The 24,275-nt window shown below is 41.5% G+C and overlaps 1 protein-coding gene across 1 annotated transcript in view; it reads left to right on the top strand.

Annotated features, from left to right (window-relative positions):
* The window catches only part of cers3a (ceramide synthase 3a), a 53,545-nt gene that overhangs the window by 5,059 nt on the left and 24,211 nt on the right, over nt 1–24,275 (top strand). The window lies entirely within an intron of this gene.

Raw genomic sequence — 24,275 nt, 5'->3', positions numbered from 1 at the left:
GAACAAATATTTGTTTCTCCGAATCGAAGGGGAAAATTACAAAAGCATTGCACACAATTTAAACCAATCAATGTTGTGTAATCAACAAGGACAATCTGGTGTTTTTGAGTTGTGCAGATATCACTGTAAAATCAGTAAAGAGAATACTTACTTCCGGGTGTAAAATCCTGCGTTATCCAATGGGAATGGACGCTCACATTGCTCTCCGTAATACAATAAAGGGGACATGATCAAATCGGAATATAATGTTTTTTTTAAAAAACGTTAACTAAAGGGAACAATCTATTTGACACAGCTGAAGCTCTGGCCTTCCTTAAAAACTAATTCAATACAAATCACAGTTGTATTACACACAATGCACTGTTTTTTGAGAACAAAAATTCGTAACTAATGCACCATAATACATTCTGACGAAAAATACAAATAAAATAAAAGAGGCCTCCCGTGAGTTACTACAAGCTATAAAGTAGATTTTAAAAACGGTTTATAGAATAAAAGCTCACTGCGGGACGTTGTAGAAATGCGTGTGTGCACCACGACAAAGGAGCCTCATTCACTTCACATTGGCGTTGTTTGCGTGGTGCAGACACGTAAATGTAGCAAAGTTCGTGACTCCACCACGCAATGCGGTGTTAAGGAGTCGTGGTGGAGTCATGCATTCTGGTGAGACCAAGCGGCAAACTCTGGGGAAGAGCTGGGACGCCAATACGGAAGTGCCACACACTGCAATTCATATATTGGCCGATAGGCGATGACTGCAGAAAGGAGCAATTTCCATAGACCCCCATGTTAAAATGCCCAACTTTACAGCAGAAAAAAACAAGTTTCTACCCCTGACTGCAACAAATATTATTATGAATATAGTTAAATTCCACCTTCATGATTATGGATCTGTGAGTGAATTGTTTTCTAACACGACCCTTTTATTTATATTAGGTCTTAACGTTTTTGCATACATTTGGGGCGTGGTCACACTCTGTCAAGTGACTGCTGCTGTTAGCTTCTTGTCTCTCTGCTAGCTGCTCCATGAAGCTACAGGGACTCTGCCTGCTCAGTTCATCCAGGGAACACAACTTGACCCCGGCCGTGGTTGTTAATTCTTCATGCTTATATATCGGACTATTGTGACTCGCTCTGCGGTTGAAACAGACGGTGCATGAATGCGGTTTTGCGGTTAGTGAAATTTGAGTACTTTCTTAATTTGTTAACAGTGCATGACATTAAGGATTTTGGGAGATGGCCGTGTGGGCCATCTAAGCTAATTTACAGATGGCCCTGAGCCCAATAGAGATTGCCCTGAAAAATGTGCGCGGACGAAATGGCACGAAGGGTTTGGGGGGCCTCGCCCTAGAACATTTAGATTTTTCCAGGTCTTACTGTAGATGCTGTCTGGTGCATTCTCTAGACTGAATTATAAGATGAACCACCACAATATTATATTGTACAATTTCAATTTTATTCTTCATTTCACTTGTTTGTTTGCTCTTGTTTGCTCGCTTGCATGCCCTGCATAGCTACAAGAAATACTTAAGTTGTTGGTCAAGACACTTTCCATCTGATGAAGGCAAATGCCTTATATGGACATATGGACATATGTCCATATGTTTATTCTGGGCTATCACTATGGGCAGCAACGCTGTAAATATTGACAAATAAATCCAAGAAAATGGCACAAAAGAAAACTGGTAGCGGCCTGGCTGGTGTATAATTCCTGGCCTGACTTATTGTCCCAGTCCGGCCCTGTCTACAGCCCCTAGACACACAAACACACCGCTTTCATAAATAATACACTTGTTCTGCAAAAAAATATGTTTTATGTTTTATGTTTCCTGTAATTTTTGTGAGGAAAGGACATGCCTGAAAGACACGACTCAACATGTTCTCCTTCTCTGAGGGTCAAGAAGAACATCCAAGAGGAACATTAAAAGCTGATGTTATGAGATTTTAAGACCAGTACAGGACATTCACTAAGAAACTACTTTTATTGTGAAAACACAGTCAGCTGATCGAATGCACCTATTTCCACATCTACACTGATACACTCAATCAGCTGATTATTTCTATTTGCCTCACTTTATGAGCTTCACATCACTTGTGCCTTGTACCGCAGAGTTTGCAACGTCACAAATAGATGGGGCCAATCTTCAGTTAGATGTGAATGTGTAATCTAACATTTTCAGTAAGAATAATGGACAAAAGGAGTGCAAATACAAAATACCCTCAGTCCTCTCCAAACCAACAGACAGGACGTCCATCACACGGAGGTTTCTCCCTGAAGTCTCTGCAGCTCTCTGGACACCGCGCTGTCTCAATCCGTCCACACTGAATATGAGAGGGGAAAAATGAAAATAATAAATGCTTTAGACAATAAGAAATATAAAGTTGACTGTTGAGTTGCTCAGTTTTTTTAGATTGTCAATACTATTACTGTATAACTAATATATCAGGTTAAGAGGCACATTCAAATAAAGATTGGTCTTTAAATATATTTTGTCTTTTGAATTGTTTGTCTAAAGTCAAGGATCTAGAACTGGTACTTAGTTTTAATGATACAGTCTGGTTATTATGCTGTTTAGAGGAGGCCTCACAGGTAAGAGCACTAACTAGCTACCATCACATGTACCTTAGCTTGACCTAAATGTATTAAACGTATAATTAAGTGATGTCAAAATATAAATAACTAATGTCATGCAAGCATATTAATATTTGCTTGATTCCAGTGTTGAATTTAGCACAATTGCATACAAACTTTAAGGGATTTTAAGATTCTGAAGTATTATGCTAAAAACTCAATAACTTAGATTATTAATTATAGTTTTGCTGAATAGTTTCATGTCCGCTTACCTTAGAAACGTAAAATGCGACGGCAGTGTGTAGATGGGGAGCATGTTAGCTTAGCTTTGTAGCTTCAGCTAGCTCTGGAACTTCCAGTTAGGTGGCAGGAGGTCCCGCCTCAGCTCCGCCTCTTTGCCCTTATTTGGAGCAGGCTGGAGTAGGCGGGAGTTGAACTCTGACGTCACTGTCGAGCCGTTAGTGGCCGACTCCGCCTACTAAGGGCTTCTAGGCAACTCTGCAGAATCCTATGGGTGACGTCACGGACCCTACGTCCATTTATATATACAGTCTATGGGTGAGACCAGGTTGTTCACAAACCACCCCACTGCATGGCTGGATAGGCCAATACTGAGTAGCCTCTGCTTTAAGATGCGATGATCGACGGTATCAAACGCTTTGGAAAGATCAATAAATAGAGCTGCACAACTCTGCTTATTATCTAAAATACTCGTAATGTCATTCACCACTTTCATTGTCGCAGTGATGGTGCTATGTTGCTTTCTGAAGCCTGACTGATGTTTAGACAGGATATCATTTTTACATAAAAACTCCTTTACTTGTTCACTCACAAGTCGCTCGAGCATCTTCGCCAGAACTGACAATTTAGAGATTGGCCTATAGTTATTTAAAATAGTTGCCTCCCCTCATTTTAGCAAAGGCAAGACATAAGCTGACTTCCATACTTTTGGAATTGCATTTGTGCTGAGGGAGAGGTTAAAAATAGTAGTAAGAGGTGGAGCAATAAAATCTGCAGCTATCTTTAAAAATAAAGGTTCTACGTTGTCCGGGTCAGCCGGTTTCTTTGGATCTAACTTAGATAATGCTTCATGAACAACATTAACAGTAAAAGGAGTCAAACTGAAAGGGTTTCCCAGACCACATTGTTCAGAGTCACAGACTGTGGTGTTCACAGAAGCAGAGTTAGTCACAGAAACAAACAGAGAGCCACAGGACACAAAATGCTTATTAAAGCAATTTAACATGGTGGCCCTATCCGATATAGAGCCAGATGCTGTGGTAAGGCACGGAGGTAGCTCATTACGGATCTCACCGGTGGATATCGATTTTATGGCTTTCCAAAATGTCATAGGATTATTTAGGTTTTCTGTGGTAACTGACAAATAGTACTTCAATTTAGCACTTTTGACATGTGATGTGAAGCTATTCCTTAGCTGGCTAAAACGCAGCCATTCTACCTCTGAGCCTGATTTCCTAGCCTTTGCCCAGGCCTTGTTTTTCTCATGTAGGAGACTAGACAGTTCAGCAAAAAACCAAGGATTGTCTTGTCCCTTTACTCTAAAATTATGCAGGGGTGCATGTCTATCAATGATCTCCATAAAACCAAGATAAAAATAAGACCATGCAATTTCTACATCAGCACACAGATCTATTTTTGTGTGACTTTCAGCATGTGTCCTTCATTCCATAGTAAACATATTTGACTTACTGTAACTCAGTTGCAATGGTTAGAGTCAACCAGACACAGAGTTGTCTTAAAGTAAAGGCTGAACATGAGTTAAATCCAACAAACCCTCCATCAGGAGAGGTGAAAACTCCTTAGAAGTCTTTCAGTTTTATGACATGAAAAGCTTAAAGCATTGTAATATTGAATATAATGGGACATATCCAGCGGACTAGAGGGAGCTGTGTTGAGGTCAGGTGATTTTCAACATAAAAGGAAGCCATGACCCAAGTAAAAATAATAATGTTACATTACCCCATCTATAATGATGCTTTTCAAAACATATCAGCCTGCATATCATATTGGATATAGTTTTCCCTTACTCACCTACAAGGAAGAACATATATTTATATTTTTAAATGGTCAAGTATAATTCATATTTCAGTATTATTACTCTAGGAACAAATGTTGCTTTGCAGTAAGTCTTTAACTTTCTGGAATCCAAACTGGTGTTGGTCATTTTTGTACTGATATCTAGAGCATGTTTATGTTTGTGTCTTCTGTTCTGAGACGTTTCAACATTTAATCATTCTCAACTTGTCACATTCAGACACTTATCTCGTTCCCTCATTGGTCATGTGCACGTTAATGTATGTTGGAGGAGGGGCTCTGTAAGGAAGTGGCAGATTTTTTCCAGTTGTGTATTTTCAAATGCTAGCGCACTCAAGCTGGTTTCTCCAAAATTACCTACCCCACCTTTAAGAATGCCTTATCAATATCAGATGCAGCGAGCCTTGACAAAGGATCAGTAACTGGGGTTACGTACTGTAATGCAGCTTCTATGAGTATAGGCGCAGCCCTCTAAGGCTATCGCTATTGGATAATCCCACTGCGCATGCGCAGCATTTACAGACTTAATCCACGCCCACCTATGATGTGGGCCCCACCTACGGCCTCACTTCCGTATAAATTGGAAGTAGGCCCGACAATCTGCTCCCACACAAACAGCTTTTCTTCAGCAATTCGCAGAGCCAGTGGGGCCCGAACCTTAGAGGGCTGCGCCTATACTCATAGAAGCTGGGTTACAGTACGTACCCCCAGTTCTATTTCGTATAAGGCTTCTCCCTCTGGCTATCGCTATTGGGTTAAGGGCAAAGCAGGATGTAGTCCACGCCCCACTGGTCCATCCATACCAGAAGCACAAAAACATATCTACTCAATTAATAACCCATGTCCATTGCGCCATGCGTAATGGAGCATCAAAGTCCCTGGACATATAGCATTTAAAAATGAATATTCTCCATGAGGAAATGAAGGTGAATACCTGTCGTTATAAAAAGTAGAGACCAAAGTCCCACTTGTTTAAAACGATAAAAGAGGCGGGGAAAGGGCAGCTCTCTGAGTGCCGACAGGCAGGAAAAAGGGCAAACAGTTGAATCCCCGACATTACTCACTCTGACAGGACATTCAGTACTGAGTGTGTCAGAGTGCAAATGTCTTCCACTGTCCTCCGTGTAAAGCCATAGAGGTTGAAATCCCTCTGGTGCTTTGATGTTCTCCGGGGGATCCAACCCAGAGGAGACATACGCCTGTGACACAGCCAGTGTGACAGGTCTGAGTCTCTGTACTCCTCGTAGAAAACGTTTTGTCAGAGGGTGACTAAACACCGTGCTGACACCAAAACCTATGTGGCAAGATGAAATTGCAGCAGCATATGTTTTGACGGTGCTATAAGTCAAATTCCTGTCCAGCAACAGCTGGAGGAACGACAGCACGTGAGGCAGGGGGCACGTATTGGGGTCCAGGCTTTTCCCTACACACCAACGCTGGAACGCTGTCCATTTGGCTGTGTAGGATGCTCATGTGGACGCGGCCCTTGATCCCTGAATGGTACCGACAACATCTTGAGAGAGGCCAAGCTCCTCTAAGTGTTCCCTTTCAGGGGCCATGCCCACAAACGTCCCTGACAGCCTTCGCTGTAGGCATGGAAACCAGGACGCTCCCGTGCGCTCCGGGGCTATTAAGACCGCTGTCAGTCTCTCCTCCTGCACTCGGTCCAGGAACCGGTGGGAAAGCGTATAATAACACCCTGGGCCAAGGTCTGTGTGCGAACGCGTCTGCGTTCTCATGGAGAACCAGAGGGCACATTGCGCAGAGGTAGACATTAAGGGTAATAGAGTTTCATTATCACTGGCCCCACCATTGTAACCACTGGCCCAAGAGCATTCGTCCAAAAAAAATTGACTCTTAATAATTAAGAAAATGAACACATTTCTTGCAATAGTAATTTATGCACACACTACATTACTGCTTCTACTTCAATATTTAAATCATCAGTTCTTCCCCATTTTCCTCAATTGTTCATATTTGGTTTATTACAATTATTATATTGTGGTCATTGTTAAAAACAAAAGGACAGTGACATTTCTGCTAAGATTTTTATTATTTTTATAATACACTTTCTGCCTTTCTGTCATTATCAGTAGTCAGTGCTTGAATTGGAATAAAAAAGGTGCCAGTACTCTAAATCAGCAACTGTTTCAAGTCAATTTATTTATACAGCCCAAAAACAAGTATTTGGCTCAAAATCATTGTATATCCTATAATGGTGGTGGGTTTGTCTCTTTACTGTATATTTTAGAAAGGCTCACTGTACTTAAAAATGACTCAGGGTGCCAAAAAAAGAACTGCTATTTTTATAACATTTGATAACATTTATAAAAAAAAATTTAAATATTGAAGTTAGATGCATCAATCTGGTGCACTTTGAGAGCAAAATGAAGAGATATATGGATACCTCTCAACATCCATATGAAACAGAACTGTAAGCAGATTAACTTTTTCTTTATGGATATAAAATAAACTAAAGCCTGACTCCTACTGGCGGCTGGTTAAATGACTCCTCGTCCCTGAGTACACTCACCATCTTTCAGCAGGAAAGGAGAGAGGAAATCAATGGAGCTGCCAGGGAGGACACAGGGGAATCCAGACGTTGGTCTATGGGATGTAGACGTAGCACTTTGTATGGAGACCTGAGAGAGAGAGAGAGAGAGAGAGACAGAGAGAGAGAGAAACATTATATACTGTATGTGTTCATTATATCTACTATTTCAATATTATTATGTATTGTTTCATACTCACATTGTTAAAAAAGGCTCCAGAAGGCCTTGGGGACAGCAGTATCAGGGGCTGGAGCTGGACAGGCTCTTTCATCAGCACTTCTCCTTCCCTTTGCCAGCCACGACCTCACATACTTTTCTGGATTGAACTGTCCTAGCGGTGGTCCATTGCATTTGATAAAAACCAGACTGGACAGTCGGCTGACAGAGAGAGCATTCCTTTTTGCAGTAAGGATATCATTCATGCTGCTGAATGCCCGCTCACACTCACTAGTGGAGACAGCGATGGTTCGGACTGCTTTTAGTAGATGCTCCATGGCAGCAGGCGTACGGGATGCCCTGATTTCCTTGTATTCACGAAAGCCCTGAACAGTCTCTCTTCTGTCCACTTTCAGCACTTCGCACAAACGTAGCACCTCTGCGTCCTGTTGGAGATTTGGAGGATGTTTAAAACCAACCTCGTCTCCGCGTGTCGTTTGGTAAGCTGGGTAAATTCGTAAAAAGGAAGGGATTAAGAAACAACAGAATGCAAGTGAAACAATAATCTTGTTTTATTTAATACAAAGTAACAATACAAATACAAAGGAATCACGAAGCACTCTGCAGAGTACTCCGGGCTCAGGTTCTACCACCTGTGAGACAGGTCTCAGGAACGGCCGGTCAAAAACAAGAGCGCGAACCAAAGGAAAACACAGGCTTTTATACTAAAACACAGGAGGAGGTGTGTGCGTGCTTTCCCCCAGAGGTCATCTTATTGGGAGAGACCAACACATGGCCTGTCGCACCCAATCAGTGCGACACAGCAGAAGAAACCCGGAAACAAAAAGTCTCTTTCAGTTTGACGAAGACCAGACACCTTTTGGTGTCTGGTACGAACCTGCTCTAAACAATAAGTTTCCTTATCTTATTTCACATCTTGCAGCCAGAACACACACATCCCCTTTATGGCCCTTTGTCCCTGAGTCCATCTTCCCCCCTCATGTTACCACACACAAGTTAAAAGTATGTTTTAAGATATAGTTGTTATAGTTGGCTAAATATACGTAATACATGTAAATCACTTTCATATCAATAATAACGAGGAACACATTACCTATGCTCTTAAGCAGTATTAGAGATGCTTTTCAAATAGTCAAACTTCACACAGGCCTAATATAGAGAACACACTCATTTGTCCTACAGCCCCTCCCGCCATTTGAGCTATTGTTCACATCTTTACTTCAAATAAAAGGTTTCACATTGTATATTTCCAGCTTCCTTTACACATACTGTTATTATTAATACAAAGTAATTAACCACACACATCTATTGAAAACAAGTAGATTTCCCTGATAATTGACATGCTGAAAATCTTAGGAAGAATGTCCCCTCCCCCAGCTCTCTCGTCCCTATCATAAAAGCTGCTTCCATTTCATATAGAGTAATAAAACATGTTTAAGCTAATTTCTCCACAATGTTTGTAGCCATTTAGTACCCACACATGAAAGAATAAAAACAGAGGTATAGTTGAACAGTAATCATGCAGCACATATATTTACTGCAATGAAAACACACACATTTGCCCTAAGCATGTGTAACGCACCCTCTTCTTTTATGAGGGAAACATTCCAGAGTTTTGGAGCTATCCCCAAATTAGGATGTCCCCTGCTCACATCCCACTCTAAACACAAAGACTTCACCTCAATATATTAGGGAGGGAAAATATACTTTGTCCCTTCAAATTTAACACACATGAATATAATATATAAGGTGACATTAAAATGAATATACCAGATTTAACTTTCCTGCCATAATACGTTACTTTAATACTTCAAATAATTCAACTTAATCCTTCATTTCCCCCTTTTGGTCTCGCCTCACGAGACCAACACACATAAGACATTTGAAACACAACTACTGTCATTCTTTGAGACTGTGTCTGTCCCCCTTCATTAAACCTTTGGGAACAGAAAACAACCTCCAATGACAGTGAAGAAACTATCAGAGTGAGAGCCTGAGTGCCAGAAAGCAGCATCCTTGCGTGTTGTTGAATCATCAGGGCCCCCCTCCCCCTCAAAGGAATACGCCAACAAGGGCAGCTGATAGGGAGGGGGAGATGCTTTCCTTCAAAGGTGGAACTGATGACTCTGATCAGAGAGAAGTAGACTCCTCTGCTGCCTCGAGAAGTCCCCCAGCCCGCTGATGCCTGCTTCCAAGTCGTCTGCTGTAGGGATGTCCGCGTTGATGATAGCCAGGTCCGTCCGGATGTCGTCCATGGTCCTAGCCGGGGATTTCCCCGCTGCACACTGGCTCCAGTGGTACCAGATGTCCCCCTTTGCTCCTCGGCGGACGGCATGAGATGTCCTCTGGGTCACTCTGTAGAGGCCGGAGAACCTGGGGTTGAGCCACGTAGGCCTGACGACCTTCAGCCAGACGAACTCCGCTGTGTCGGCCTCCTGCTCCTCGGGTCCCCCTTTTGGCGTCAGGAACCTGTGTGGAGAAATCTGATACCCACCCCTCAAGTCTACGCTCAGTGCTTCTGGGCCCTCAGGTGTTTGACCCACCACTGGTAGGCCGCTTCAGAATTCTAATACTTGGCCTGTGTCAACAAAATAAACCCCAACATCTTCAGGTGAACTAAATAACATATCTCAATAGCTCTGAATTTCTGACAAGCATCTGTGTTATTATAAATGAAATCCTTGAGATCCCATTTAAAATCTAAATATAATATGAACTGCTAATGTCTCTGGTAATGGAACACACTAATGTTATGGATTAAAAACAACTAAAATCATGATACTGACAAAGTGAATAATTTCCAGGCAAGACTGCTTCTACCTGTCACTGCTTGGATATTATCAAGCTGAAAAATGAATACAGACATCCAACATACTGTCATCAAATGTCTTTCTATTATGAATTTAAATTAAATGTACATCCCCATAGTGATCTAAACAGTCTATGGCTTTTACTTCTTTACCAGGCTAGTTACAAGATGTTGTCTAAATTAAATTATATCTCATTACATTACTATGTTTTAACTTAGCTGTAATATGTTCTTTCTACATTTCAAACCTCAGTTACTTTAATACCTGTTGAAATATTACTAAATTGTTTTCATTATCACAGTTCACCTTCTCATTCTCATTCTGGAATTACCTCTCTCAGTAGCCCCTTGGCCATTGATTCTGCATCTGTGTTACCTGTTATAACTCAATCAATATTAGAAACATGTCAACATTAATCAAACAGTATCTTATCCCCAGATATGGAGCAGGTTAAATCTAAAACTGTCAATCAATGGTCAGATTGAACATCTGAGTTGGGGCGGCAGGTTTCTTCCAGTCCCTAAATGAAAATATCCCACACTCCCCCTTTTTACACATGTACACATGTGTAACAAACTTCTGTATGGGAAGAAAACCTTCAGGTAACCAGTGGGTACAAGAAAATACCAAACATCATTCACAAAAGTACATCCATTATTTTTCACAGTAAACACTCCAGGGAAAATAAGTGTTCATTTCCAGCTGGCAGTCCTAAAAGAAACAGAATCTTTAGATATTAGTTTGAGTTTTACATTTGCAAACCGCCAACTCCTGTGGGAATTAAAAACGGGTCACATGTGCGGTTTTCCAAATGTGTGGAATTGTAGGAAACCTGTGTTTCCCATGGAGCTTCAAAATAATGTGTTAGTCTAAAAACATGCTCGGTTAGTCATTGTTTTAGAATCATGCAGTTGCACTGATCACATGCAGAAATTCATTCACACTCACACTGTCAGGTTGTAAAGTCAAGTTTGGTCAGCCCCAGAGTCTGTCATTGATAGTGCTTTTCTCAAGTCACACTGTCAGTCAGGGTCAAAGGTCATTTGGTCTCAGTTTCATTGGCCATGTGTCGTGCTCTGCAGAGACTTTGATATTTCAGCAAAGGCCAGTATCCTCTGTCTACAAAAATCAGTGATATATGGAGCGCCATCATTTATCAATTCACGATTACCACTTTAAGTCAGATATCTCTAACTTGTCATCGGGACGGCTGCTTCCCACATTTCCTGCAACTTGGTACAAAACTCACTTCATAATAGTACTACTACTCCTGCAATTTATTTACACCTAAGTAGTATTAAAATGTCTAATAAATCTAATTCAGAAACTTGTGTACATAACTATTATCTTGAGTCAAACCATTACTAGGATCTGTGTAGCTCTGCATTTCATAGCTCATTATACTCATTTATCTTCAATTCTGGTCTACTTAAAAACAATGTTAAACTCTTTAGCAGTGTGTGGAACCTTGGGTGTCCGAACATGCAACCTTCACCCTTTACTTTATCAAGGATTAAAAACAGTTTCCATCCTAAAGCCCTCCTATGGTAATAACTATGCCACAATGGTGAAATCAATATTGTAACAAATGAGATCACTACTTTATTCACACATGAATAAAAATCTCTTGAAGAATGATTTATTAATATAATGGAAAGATTGAAGAATATGGTTCTACAGTGTGCTACTCCAAAACACCCCCTGCTTAAAGTGTAGTGCATATTTCCCTCATGTCTCCCCCTTTAACCCTCAGTGTGTTTTTAGGATGATTTTCTCATTTTACATTAATAGTTTCCTCTTTACTGCTATTTTGAATTTACCAATAGATTAATTCATGGTTAATACCTCTTTTTATCTTTACTTATTTATCAAGTCAATTCAAGTTCTTTAAATGTGGTGTCTTCTATGTGCGTTTTGTGAATAAGTGTGTTTATGTGTAAACTCACTCATTCCCGTTCTCCTTTTCTCCTCCCCTGGTTGTCTCAAGCCGTGACCCCGACCTCCTCACTTCAAATCGACCATGCCAACTCCTCTGATTCTGTCTTCTCTTCAGTCCATCAGTGCTTGAATCCCTCCGCTGTAACTGTTTTAGGCAGCCTTTGGCCCAGTCACATCTGCAGCCCACATCATGCCACTGTTCTTTGCACTGCTTTGCATTTCATCTCCTCCTTTACAGTCTCTCTACTGCTTTATGGAGGGCGGATTCTGCTCTCATGTCCCCCACTCTGCTCCTGTGCCAAATCTCGTGGCTCAGCTTCATGCCCTGTCTGAGGGACTGATGAGAGTATTTCTGTATGTCAGCAAGCGGTTTGGTTCTGGATGCCTCAGGTAGAGACGGTTCAGCTCTGGTTCTCTGTCTGTTTGATGGAGAAGGAGGAGTCTCCTGTTGGGTTAGGTCTTTTGTCTGCTTGGAGGGACGGGGTCGTAGCCTTTCTAACTCAGAGGGGGAGTCCAGGTCCCGGGACGCATTATCCATAAGAAATCTAGCAAACCGAGATTAAATCAATCCAACCCTTTTCACTCTGTCTCTTTCTAATCATACTATCTGTCTTAGTTGCTAAATGCCATCTAAACAACACCATTAATGTCTACTAATGATATTACAAAAACTCCCTCTATAAATTGTTTCATCCATTGTTACATATCTACCCAACCTGACTCTTTCAGGAAACCATTTTCTTCCATAAATTGAAATACCTGTTTCAAGCTTCACATATTTCACACACTACGAAAGAACATCTCCATACTTTCTCCAATATTTTAAATCCCACTGTTACTTAGAACAATAGTAAACCTGCAGAGCACACTGATCAGATCACAGTAATATAATTTGATTCAAGTGTAGGCCTATGTCTACTTTCAATTATACTTATTACTTTTGGTGAATATTTATTTATATTGTCTAAATTCCTTGTCTATGATGTGCAAACAGTTAGAGTATAAAAATGTGTTTTTCTCAATGTATTTACACTCCACGGATTCTTGAGTTTACTCATCTCCTAGTGTTGTCGTTCCTAAAAATGTTAGCAAACACAAAACTCCCACTACAACATTTATAGATAAATTGATCTAGCAAAATGAACTATTTTCTAATTCAAAATGTGACAAAAGAACAATGATTTGTCTTTCACAAGATGGTGGTCTAACAGAATGACTCTTGACCTCATGGGGTCAAATAGATTTAGCCATGAGGCGGCTGACTTTAAAATGAACTGGGACAAAGAAACCACATGCATGTGGGTACATTATAGTTAAGACAAATACCATGAAATTCACAACGCAATGCAACAGTATCAATCAGTTCTCAAAGACTATATTTATATAACAGCAAATCATTGTTTATTTATTTCAATATATCTACCACTTCAAATCACACCTTGATCTGTTAATTTTCTATGTATTTCCTTCCAACTTCAGATCACTAGAGAAAAAAGCAAGCAGACACACTCCGGGCTGCTGCTGCTGCTCTCGAGAGGAAAAAGGGTGGGGGGAACTCTCACAGATATACTGACACCCCCTTCTCTTTCCCCTGCTGTAGCTCTCAGCCTCCTTTGGAAAAGGGGGGCTTCTTTCAACAATTAACACTTCTGCTATCCTTTTATTCAATTTTTCTGCTTGAACCCACTGTCCTCGTAAGCTCTTGACTCACGCTCCTCTCGTTAAAATTCTCCCTTCATTATGACTTCGTATCTATTCATCTGACTTACTGTCTTTGTTTCCAGTAAATATTCACAGACTTCATATCTATTGATCTGACTTACTGTCCTTGTTACCAGTAAATATTCACAGAAAAAATTCCCCGTCCAGTATATTCAGCTTTTATTGTCCGATGTTTATTCCAACAAGTTTAGCAAGCCTCTCAGCGCGCTTCAACACCGTCTTTCAACAATGTGACGCTGACATGGAGTCGTAACCCAGGCTTACAGAACTCTTTATCGTGACGTTTGGCTTTATAGATTCAACCCCACAGAACAAAGGATTAATGAGGTCCGGTCACTTCAAAATTGGTTTTTGAAGTTTGCGTTACTCTCCTTTGGATCACTTTTAACATAAATAACTCATCTCCAGCCCCGTCGAGCTGTGGATTCGTTATTTTGAGTCAGTCTGATATGGAGACTTAATACTACCATTTGACTACTCCAGACAGTCTAACTGTGGGGACTCTATACCTCCAGTTTTCAAGCCAGGGACTTAAATACCCTTCTGGCTTGCAGGAACTCAATATCCTATTTTAACTGTGGGGACTCTATACCTCCACTTTTCAAGCCCGGGACTTCAATACCCTTCTGGCTTGCAGGAACTCAATATCCTATTTTAACTGTGGGGACTCTATACCTCCACTTTTCAAGCCCGGGACTTCAATACCCTTCTGGCTTGCAGGAACTCAATATCCTATTTTAACTGTGGGGACTCTATACCTCCACTTTTCAAGCCCGGGACTTCAATACCCTTCTGGCTTGCAGGAACTCAATATCCTATTCTACAACTAAAACACGTATTTGTATTGTTACTATAAAAACACTGTAAACTTCGTCTGACAACCCTAACATTTGGAATATGGTCAAATCACAGGTTTCGAATTAAGTCGTGTCTGCTCACCTGGTAGCCTATTGTACAGAGCTCTGTTTTTAGTTGTCAGAAGAGGCCGAGATGTTTAGCCCTGGACTATTCCGTCCGCTTGCTGCTGGTGGTCTCTTCCCCGAAAACACCCCACTCAGACACGTCGGGGTCACCACTTGTTGGAGATTTGGAGGATGTTTAAAACCAACCTCGTCTCCGAGTGTCGTTTGGTAAGCTGGGTAAATTCGTAAAAAGGAAGGGATTAAGAAACAACAGAATGCAAGTGAAACAATAATCTTGTTTTAATGATACAAAGTAACAATACAAATACAAAGGAATCACGAAGCACTCTGCAGAGTACTCCGGGCTCAGGTTCTACCACATGTGAGACAGGTCTCAGGAACGGCCGGTCAAAAACAAGAGCGCGAACCAAAGGAAAACACAGGCTTTCATACTAAAACACAGGAAGAGGTGTGTGCGTGCTTTCCCCCAGAGTTCATCTTATTAGGAGAGACCAACACATGGCCTGTCGCACCCAATCAGTGCGACACAGCAGAAGAAACCCGGAAACAAAAAGTCTCTTTCAGTTTGACGAAGACCAGACACCTTTTGGTGTCTGGTACGAACCTGCTCTAAACAACAAGTTTACTTATCTTATTTCACATCTTGCAGCCAGCACACACACATCCCCTTTATGGCCCTTTGTCCCTGAGTCCATCTTCCCCCCTCAGGTTACCACACACAAGTTAAAAGTATGTTTTAAGATATAGTTGTTATAGTTGGCTAAATATACGTAATACATGTAAATCACTTTCATATCAATAATAACGAGGAACACATTACCTATGCTCTTAAGCAGTTTTAGAGATGCTTTTCAAATAGTCAAACTTCACACAGGCCTAATATAGAGAACACACTCATTTGTCCTACAGCCCCTCCCGCCATTTGAGCTATTGTTCACACCTTTACTTCAAATAAAAGGTTTCACATTGTATATTTCCAGCTTCCTTTACACATACTGTTATTATTAATACAAAGTAATTAACCACACACATCTATTGAAAACAAGTAGATTTCCCTGATAATTGACATGCTGAAAATCTTAGGAAGAATGTCCCCTCCCCCAGCTCTCTCGTCCCTATCATAAAAGCTGCTTCCATTTAATAAAACATGTTTAAGCTAATTTCTCCACAATGTTTGTAGCCATTTAGTACCCGCACATGAAAGAATAAAAACAGAGGTATAGTTGAACAGTAATCATGCAGCACATATATTTACTGCAATGAAAACACACACATTTGCCCTAAGCATGTGTAACGCACCCTTTTCTTTTATGAGGGAAACATTCCAGAGTTTTGGAGCTATCCCCAAATTAGGATGTCCCCTGCTCACATCCCACTCTAAACACAAAGACTTCACCTCAATATATTGGGGAGGGAAAATATACTTTGTCCCTTCAAATTTAACACACATGAATATATATAAGGTGACATTAAAATGAATATACCAGATTTAACTTTCCTGCCATAACACGTTACTTTAATACTTCAAATAATTCAACTTAACCCTTCAGTCCCCATACTGTATGTCTAACTCCTCTTCAGGCCAACTACCAGGATGGAGAACTTTTATGTCATGTATTAGCTGATTGTCCCGGGCCTCCCGGCCATGTAATGGGCTTTCTCTTGTGCTGACATGAGAGGAGGTTGTGGAAGTCATTCTGTGTCTCAGATTCTCTACCATACTGCGGAAAAACTGACCTGCATGAATCTGTACAATTCTGCCATTCTCATGCAGGGCAACACCCTTGAAAGATTTCTCAGCTAGAGCTCTATGAACTGTAGTCATATGTGGGCCAGGCATGGAGACCATGGATTCAAAAACTCGTATTTCTTGAGTTAGGAGCCTATCTGCTGTAGGCAGTGTCATCTCTCTTTTTTGGAGTTGCCGAGAGAGGTCGCTGAGCTCTGTGAGCGCGTCATACATCAGTCCCAGATTGCTGACAAACGGTGCAGATGTGAGCACATCATCAAGGCCCTTGAACTTTGCTCTGTCTCTGGAATCCCTGCTCATGTCGTTTGCAGCATTTGAAAAGTGATCATGAAGCACTCTGTAGTTTTCCCAGACTGCTCTGACGCTCCTTTCACTTGAAGCTACCCAGCGGATGGACAAAACACGCCCGATCACCAGGAGACGCTGTCCGACTGCTTGTGCACACTGCGCTAACTGCCTCTGATTTTTGGGGGAGGCATGAAACAAAGAGTAGAGTTTATCAAAAAATATTTGAAAATGATTGACCCCTGAGACCTCCTTGACCACATCCCCAACTGCCAGTGCTAGTCGATGATTTGAGCAGTGCCACACAAACAGGCTTGGGAATTTACTACACAACTGGGTAGCAACGCCTGTTCTCTTCCCTAGCATTACTGAAGCCCCATCACATGCAAAAGAAACTAAACACTGACCTAAAAAAAAGTCCTCGCTAAAATGTCTTCCAAGACACTCCAATCATCTGCAGGAAACAGCGTCGGAAGGCTTCTTAACATCTAATAAACTATGAATGTTGTATATCCATGTAACGGGAAAAAACTCAGCTAACTGATCATTTTATTTTTTCCCAAAAAAAAACATAAGTCTAGCGCTGAGCCTCTAAATTAGCCACGAGCGGAAAAATGCCAACGCATTACTGCAAAGAAACTCACTCATAACACCCTTATTACTTATCGTAGCTGCACGTCCAGTCGATTAGCATCGTGAGAAGATACAGAATCGATTGGTACCTAAATTATCACTCCATGATAAGAACCCGCGACTTCATAAACAAAAACAGACATCAAAACATGTGGCACTAGGTAGCTAAAACGGCAAAATGGCTTACCTTTGTCGTTGTCTAGTCAAAAGTGATCTTCAATGGCATTAGAACAATAAAAACGCTGCTGAAGGTTAATCCATAGTTAATCCAATGTGTCTGTGTCCCTTTGAAATGATTTCTGATAATCCATAAGCAATAAACCGACTTTTCCATTTTCAGATGTCAGAGCGAGAGATAGGTTCTCTCTGGCCAAAACTGCATGCGCGAAGCCCCCACTTTTTTTTGTTAACGTGTGTGTGTATGTGGACAATCCTCTTCGATTCTATTGGCTCTAACGGTTAAAAAGAGATGTCATTCACCAAAATCGACCAATGGGTTCCAGAGAAACGGCAAAAAAAAACATTTCCACCCAAATCACCCCAGAGGATTTTTTTGCTAAACCTCTCTAAAAAGGTTAAATGTCACTTGTTTTGCATCAATCTTGATACAGGGTACTTATTATATGTTGTACTTTGGATTCCTAAAGCTTTAATCTACCATCCATTCAAGGGTGGTTGTCACTATAAGTAAAAAAGAATTCTTGGACGGACACTAACATTTACAGTTCTTTACTATGTTCAATCTGAATTTTCTTTAAAATAAAAAACATCTATATTGATTCTGACTTTTCTACATCCAACTCACAGGTTTATCATTACTTTGAGAAAAAAGATTATTAACTTTTCCCCTTTTAGAAGTGTAGTTATGGTAATTTGTTCTGGAAATGTCATTTTCGAGCCTGAGACCTGAAAAACAGGGATGGGGTTCAACAGGCTAATTAACCAACAGGTTTTAAAGACAGACGGTTTTAAAGACAGACGGTTTATGCCGCGAGCCCTGCTGCCTAATAACCCAAAAAAAAACTGCTTATGCAGCTTTTTGATGTCATCCAGAGGAGAGCTCTCCTGAACCGGGGGACCGGGGAAATCTCATTAGGCGGCTGCCTTTCCGATAATCTCCGGGAGTTCCGGGTGACCCGGATCGCCGCACTGTCTCCTCCGTCCGGAGGAGAGGGAGGATGGGGGAACCACATGGTGATCCGTGAATGAAGGGGAAGGAGTCGCCTGACTGCTGCCCGCCACTCGGATCCAATAAGTCAAGGGCTTGATCCACGGAGTAAGAGTTCTGGACTAGCCAATCATCCTCGGTCGCAGCAGTGAGAGTGTCCGCTCTCCGCTGTCTGTGGGCCAGAGGGAGACGGACACAATGAGTGTACGACACCTGGGGAGTGAAAGCCTCGTTTGCGTGCTCCAATCCCAGGCAGGACTCACACCTTAAGCGCCGGTCGTAACTCATAATGTATCTTGTTTGGTATCTTTTTAGCTTTTTAGAAGAGGAATCTCTGAAAAGAGCTTGTGCCTGACAGTGCTTCTGCAACGGAGAGCTGAAGAAAAATGGGAGCAGAGTGTCGGGCCTACTTCCTATTTATACGGAAGTGAGGCCGTAGGTGGGGCCCACGTCATAGGTTGGCGTGGATTAAGTCTGTCAGTGCTGCGCATGCGCAGTGGGGTTACCCAATTGCGATAGCCTTAGAGGGCGAAGCCTTATACGATATAGAACTGATATCCTAGGAATGAAGCTCAGCTGGTTGTTTCTAATATTGTGTGCAATGTTATTTTTAATACAGTTTACAGTTATGTTTACAGGGCTCGACAGTAATTGTTGCCAGGTTGCCATTGGCAACCATTCAGAAAAAATGTCAACAACTTATTGGCCTTTGGTTGCCATCAGTGGCAACCAGTTTTTAACATAAACAAATAAGGACAGCAAACAGCTAAATGTGCACCCCAAAAGAGATAAATGTTAATTATTTGTTGTGTTAAGAGTGATATTTAATTATTGTTGTGACCAGTCGGAACCTGAGATTTAAATTGCACGTGCATTGGTGTGATTACGGAGCCAGAAAGCAATGCACGTTTACTCACGTGCGCGGTGCGGCGTGTGTTTGTTTTTACAAAAAATGGTGAAGCAAATTAAGTTGTTTGAGTGTGGGGTACAAATTTGGGTCAACCTGTCAACATCTCAAACGAATGTTCAAAGTGTTCAACTGATAAAGCGCAAGATGAACCCGAACGAAAAGCAAAGAGGAATGTTGTCCATTCACTTCCGGTAAAAGTTCCTTCAAAATAAGAGTCCCGATCTTATTACTACCAAAATAAAAGTGCAAAACGAAACTTTACCATAGGAAGATATTGGCATACAAATATAATCACTTCTATAAAAAGGTAACACATTTAAAATATATTTAGACATATTAAAGGTAATTTACAGCATTAATAATTAATATCTAATTCTTAACTGTGAATAGTTTTCATTTATTTAACATTAGTAATGTATTAGTCTGGCCCAGGGGTCGGCAACCCGCGGCCCACGGGCCGCATGCGGCCCTTTAAGCCCTCTGCTCTGGCTCCCTTGAGCTTAGACAAAAATAAGAAGGAAATAAAATAAAAGTATTTGTAGGACTATTTATATTTTGTTGCATGGTTGAAAATGTTTCGTATATTGTATTTTGAGGTGATACTGTGAAACATAAATAAAAAACAAAACGGTTTTAATTAGGTCAACTAAAATATGCGTCACATCCTGCTACGGTCCCGCGCGAGTGGCCGAGCGCCTTTTCCTCCGGGTGAATAACCTGACCCCCGGCTCGATGAGCGAACTATGGATAAATCAAAGTAAAGTACCGGAGGTACACAGGATTTAATTCTGTGTGGACAGAGTTATATGCTTTCACAGCAAACGATGCTGGTTTACCGGTATGTTTGATATCTAGAGAGAAGTTATCAAAGGTGCTGCAGCCTTTACGTATCGAGGAACAACACGGGAGAGGAAGACAGCTGACGATCTTCAGTCGTAATTCAATGGGGTATGTAATTTATTTCAGAAAACACTTTTTGTTATATTCCATGGAATGCTCTTAACGTCCCGATAGCAATGAATATATTAAATGCTTTGACAATAAATACATACAAAAATGTATTTCTGGAAGCCGTTGCGCTGTAAAAAGCACGACCAATCATTTTAGCCGGCCCGGCTAAAATAACTGGATGGCCTACCTGCCTGTCAGCCTTCCATCTGTGCACAAACGTATCTTGTGGCCTCATTGATGATGCGCGTTCGTGTGTGTTGGAGTGTGTATTTTCAAATTCTAGCGCACTCGAGCTGGTTTATCCATTCTTACCTACCCTACCTTTAACTCTTTTTAGGGTGCAGCTATATGTTTAATTTATTTTAAAGTAGGCCTGTGTATTATTTTTAATTCTCCTTATAGGAGTTCTTTGTTTCTTATTAGAGGTTAACAGTTTTATATAATGTAATAAATAGCCTAATAAATGCAAAAAAACTGTAGTTTTTGTCTGATATAACAATAAATACAACTTTATTAGCTATCAAGCTATGAAATATGTTTTTGCGGCTCCAGAGAAAAAGATTTTTGGGGAAAAAGGAGCAAAATGGCTCTTTTGGTCAAAAAGGTTGCAGACCCCTGGTCTGGCCAATCCAATACTTCAATGCTGAAGGCCCAATGGATCTATGGTGGGGAGACAACGGATGACCAAGAAACTAGTGACTTGCTCAATTCATTTGTGAGGGATCTGTGAAGAACAACAGCTGTACTACTGGTGTTTTGTATACCAGCAATTGAGGGTTGACAAGTTTACTACCACTTTAGTTTCAAATAATTGTGTTAATTACTTATTGTAAAGCATTTGAACATTCTTTTGTGTCACATTGTAATGACGAGACGCCGTTACTAGAGCTCTCGTGAACATGTTTATATCATTTATTGATGTAGTATTTATTTAATGGTAAAAGTGCTCACCCCCATCTTGTCTGTTGCTTCCGGTCGTGTCTGTGTTCCCTCCTACTGATTACCCAATTGTGTTCACCTGGTGCCCTGTGTTTGCTCCTCCCCCCTCACCTGTGTCTTGTTAGTCTGTTTGTGTATTTAAGTGCTGTTTGTTGTTGGGCTGAGTGTGTGTGTGTGTGTGTGTGTGTGTGTGTGTGTGTGTGTGTGTTGTGTGTGTGTGTGTGTGTGTGTGTGTGTGTGTGTGAGAGAGAGTGAGTGAGAGTGTGAGAGCGTGAGAGCGAGAGAGCGAGAGAGCGAGAGAGAGAGAGAGAGAGTCTGAGTGAGTGAGTGAGTGAGTGAGTGAGTGAGAGAGATCGTTGTGGCTGCAGGATGTGAGAAAGGAGAACAGCAGGATTGAGGCTGTGAACTTTGTGCACATGTTTTGAATAAATGCCCATGTCGGGTTATATTTTTGGACGTTCTGCCTCTGCCTCCTTGCTTGGTCGGGCCGCTCAACGGTCAGTCTCACAATTGGTGTTAGAAGTGGGATTCGACCAAGTGAGGGGGTAAAATTGACGAGAAGAAAGAAGAGGGACCAAAGAGAGGAACCGCGGCTGGGGGTGGCTATGCCTGGAACTGACCAGGGGGCCACGGCTGCTGAAGCAGCAGGAGATGAGAGACAAGCAGCAGGAGACGAAACACAAGCGGCAGGAGACGAGAGACAAGCAGCAGGAGACGGGAGACGAGCGGGCCATTTGAGCGGCGTTTGCAGGCTGAGGAGGCGCACCCGGACCCCCGGGGAGTCTGCAGGACCTGGGTCGTGCTGGAGGCGGACCAGCGCCTTGCAGCGGGCCGGGACAGCTTCCGGATGGGTGGCAGCACAACATGTTTGACGATGTTTGAGGGCGTGTCCATAGCCTCAGGGGAGGGATCTAGTGTGTCCATAGCCTCAGGGGAGGGATATATCAGGTCCATAGCCTCAGGGAGGGATCTGGTGTGTCCATGGCCTCAGGGGAGGGATATGTTGGGTCCGTGGCCTCGGGGAGGGATCTGGTGTGTCCATAGCCTCAGGGGAGGGATCTATTATGTCCGTTCTAGAAACTCAAGGACTTGAAGGAAGCCAAGACTGTTAAGACACTGTAAGTGGGCCAATGATGAAAATTGAGGTACAGTGCGCTTTAGGAGAAAATGGTGGCAATGTAACGACGAGACGCCGCTATAGAGCTCTCGTGAACATGTTTATATCATTTATCGATGTAGTATTTATTTAATGGTATAAGTCTTCACCCCCATCTTGTCTGTTGCTTCCGGTCGTGTCTGTGTTCCCTCCTACTGATTACCCAATTGTGTTCACCTGGTGCCCTGTGTTTGCTCCTCCCCCCTCACCTGTGTCTAATTGCTCCCCCCTCACCTGTGTCTTGTTAGTCTGTGTGTGTATTTAAGTGCTGTTTCTTGTTGGGCTGTGTGTGTGTGTGTGTGTGTGTGTGTGTGTGTGTGTGTGTGTGTGTGTGTGTGTGTGTGTGTGTGTGTGTGTGTGTGTGTGTGTGTGTGTGTGTGTGTGTGTGTGTGTGTGTGTGTGTGTGTTAGTTGTGGCTGCAGGATGTGAGAAAGGAGAACAGCAGGATTGAGGCTGTGAACTTTGTGCACATATTTTGAATAAATGCCCATGTCGGGTTATATTTTTGGACGTTCTGCCTCTGCCTCCTTGCTTGGTCGGGCCGCTCAACGGTCAGTCTCACACACATGTTCATTATTAAGTTGATGTAGCCTATAACTGTATAGTATCTTAATTATTTAAAATACAAGGCGTCTAAAAATGGCAACCATATTTTCAGTGTTGGCAACCAAAAGCTGATGCCTGGTTGCCAGCCTGGCAACCACTTTTAAAAGTTAGCGTTGAGCCCTGTGTTACTTTTAAATATTATGTCAATGTCAGTGTGTATAGTATTGTCATGGTTAGTTGGTGATTTTTCTTTGTCACAATGTACTATGGACCCCAGGTAGAATATTTGCTGTAGTACAGAAGATTATTGACACCTGAACAAATATGAGAGACCTGATTGCACCACGGAAGCTGGACAGAGGCAAGAACAAGAGGTGACTTCTGGAATTTGATCAGTGCAGGTGATTTTGCATTATCAGTTTATGACCAGCTCTACATATTAGCCATTAGTGGCTCCACTGTGGCACAGACCTCTGAAAAGACCTCCTGTCAGCCTGAGCTATCCTAGTACCTCTAAACAAGAACACACACACAAGCTACCCTGCAGTATACAAAGTCATTAAAACTAACTTTGATAACACTTTAATGCATCAATAATTATAAAACATATCATATATGATTCTGAAATGGACCAATCAGCACAATGACTACTTTTACTTATGATGCCAATACTTTTCTACTTTTACTTATATTTGTTTTACTTATACTCCACTTTACTGAAGTAAAAGATCTGACTACAGATAGATATATAGATACTTAATTGATCACACATTTGGAAATTATTTTGTTACAGCAGCAATGTGTTTTAAGCATTAAATATTTAAAAGGTGGAATAAAATATAAACATAATAAAATAAAAAAGAACATTAACTGCTTTCTATACTGTGATCGGTTGCTAGGCTGCAGCTCAAGCTTTCACTGTCATTTTTTTGTAAAATATGTATTCTCTCTCTCTCTGTGAAATAGGCGTAGTTGTGACCTTGAGAAAAGGGAAGGATCACCGGGTCAATATTTTGTTTAGGAAATAGACCTTTATGTACACTACAGTAACTGTAGCATCTCCGTCGGCGGTCTGCCTGCTATTTAACTTTGCCCCATCTCAAGAGTAAAAAATAACTTTTGTGCTATTGTTATTTCTCAGTATGATTGAATATTTTTAACTAAAGGTATTTCAAAAGTGATTTTTGT

The sequence above is a fragment of the Notothenia rossii genome (assembly GCF_949606895.1).
Source record: "Notothenia rossii genome assembly, chromosome: 2".
Lineage (NCBI taxonomy): Eukaryota > Metazoa > Chordata > Actinopteri > Perciformes > Nototheniidae > Notothenia > Notothenia rossii.
Note: the sequence above shows the minus strand (reverse complement) of the source record. Positions and strands in the feature narration are given on the sequence as shown.